At 63.7% G+C, this 2,125-nt stretch overlaps 1 protein-coding gene across 1 annotated transcript in view; it reads left to right on the top strand.

Moving 5' to 3' along the window:
* Positions 1–544: 544 nt before the first annotated feature.
* SV2C (synaptic vesicle glycoprotein 2C) overlaps positions 545–2,125 on the top strand; it is a 208,602-nt gene continuing 207,021 nt past the window's right edge. The window contains exon 1 of the mRNA XM_019641085.1: positions 545–844. The gene's annotated coding sequence lies outside the window, so the exon portion shown is untranslated. The remainder of the gene's footprint in view (positions 845–2,125) is intronic.

Here is a 2,125-nt window from a genome sequence, read left to right as displayed (position 1 = left end):
AATGGGCCGCTTCCAATATCTGCCTGTGAGTCAGGCTGTCTGGCCCTACCTGGCATTGAGGAGACCCCAGACACCCAGCAAAGTTTCCTCTTGTTTGCACCTACTGCACCCAGAGCTTCCCCTCGACTTGTATGCCGGCGTGGGGTTAGGGTGTGGGAGCAGTGGGCAACCTAGCCCTGCCTGGAAACCAAATCAAAGTGATCAAGTCAGTTTCAGGCCCCCAAATAGGAGGCAGACCCTCTTTTCCCCGGCACCAGCCTGGTTCAGCACTCAGAATTCCTTGTCTCGCCCGACCAGGTTCGGGGCTCCACCCCCGGGTACGCAAAGCATAGTCACATTCAGTGACTAATTAAGGACTGGTGTTCCTTTCCATCACTCTGTCAGAAACTTGGAGCCCAGAGCCCTGACTCCTCCAAAAGTGCCTACCACTTAGGGGTGGCCCTACCCTCCCACATCCTGCGCAGCAGCAGCGCCTCAGCACCCCGACTTCCCGGAGCGCGTCAGCCGGCGCGGCACCGAGTGGTGCGCCGCTCCCGCCTCCCCCGCGCTCTGTGACTCCCGCCCATCTCACCGCTGGTACTCTCTCCACGCCGCCGCCCGACACTGCAGCACCTCGGGAGGAGGCGCAGGCGGAGGAGGGGTTGGAGGACCGCAGCTTGCAAGCCGGGAGCCACTTTCCCGCTCCTCCTCTCGCCGCTGACACGCTTGGAGGAGTCACCACTCCGCGCGCTGCAGGCGAGTGGCAGACGGAGGCGGCCCGGGGAAGCGAGCCGGAGCGACGCCCGCGCGACAGCGGCTGCAGCGCTTACAGCACCCAAGGCACGGGTCCCCGGCGGCTGGGGCGGTGAGTGAGGGACCCCGGCAGCGGTGGCGGGATTTCCCGCCGCTGCTTAATTTTCCTGCGGGACCCGGAGACCAGGCACTGCAGCCTGGGGAACTTTTTGCAGCCCTGTAGAAGCGCAACTTTGCCCCCTGCCTGCCCCCACGGAGAAGCGGTTGCCGTTGCCAAGTTCGGCACAGCCCGGCGCCTTTGCTGGGGCGGGACCGGGGAAGTCGGGGTATAGCAAATGGGGTGACCCCCTGTTGCCCCGCTAAGTCAGGGGGTGCTGGCTCACTTTATCCAGGACTCCCGGGGGGAGGCGGGTGGGCGGCAGCTGGGATGCGGGGCTGCACCCGGCTTCTACAGGAACCTCCACGATCCTTTGCTTGCGCTGTTCGACGGGCAGGGGGAGGCAGATTGATTACAAACAGCTCTGAGCCCCCGGCCGGGTGTCTGAGCAATCCCTCCATCCCGGTCTTGGGCTCAACTTTTCGGCGGGGATCCCTCTGCAGACGTGCGGGTGGTGGCAACCGCAGTGGGCGCCGCGGGAGCTTAAAAGAAACACGCGGAATTTAAAAACTATTCCACCTCAGTCCCCGAAGCCCCTGCTTAGTGTCTACGCGAGAACAAGGGAAGGACTGAGGGAGGGAACCCCCCGAGGCTGTGGCTGTAAGTGCCCGCACTCCACTACGCCTGCATTCGGCAAAACCCTACCGAGTGCCTACTATGCGCCAGGGGCGGCTAAAGAGACGGATTGGTATGAATGAGGCTCAGTAGTGGAGAAGGACCGTCACCTGCAAACTACTGAGATAATTTCAGGTGGTGGTGAGGGCTGTGGAGGCAATCACCTAATCCATTTGACCCTTTCTCTCGGCGGGCTCTTTCCCCTCCGCCTGGGTTCTAAAAATGGGAAGACTTTTCTCCAACGTGTCGCGGGGAGCACCCTGGGCTGGGCCCACGAAGACTGCGGAACATGGTGATGAACTTGGCCTAGGGCGGTGGGCACCCCGCCGCAGATGCACAACCCACAGCATTTGTGTGGGCGAGCAGGGACCTCAGGCGCCCGGCGCGCGAGGGCGGAGGGGGAGGGGCTGAGTCACAGGGGTTGGAGGGTGCCGCCTGGATGACCCGAGTGGGGGGCGCTCGCGTCACCGCTACGTGTGCCAGTGATGCAAATGCAGACCCACGAGGGGCGGGAGGGGGTTGGAGATGGAGGGCAGGCGGCGGAGTCTCCGTCTGGGAGAGCGCGTGTGTGCGTCAGAGGCTCTCAGGTGATGGATGTCCCGCAGCGCAGCGCGGCGACCC

The sequence above is a fragment of the Hipposideros armiger genome, unplaced genomic scaffold (genome assembly GCF_001890085.2).
Source record: "Hipposideros armiger isolate ML-2016 unplaced genomic scaffold, ASM189008v1 scaffold_55, whole genome shotgun sequence".
Lineage (NCBI taxonomy): Eukaryota > Metazoa > Chordata > Mammalia > Chiroptera > Hipposideridae > Hipposideros > Hipposideros armiger.
The sequence above is the reverse complement of the archived record's forward strand: the minus strand, read 5'-3'. Positions and strand labels throughout refer to the sequence as shown.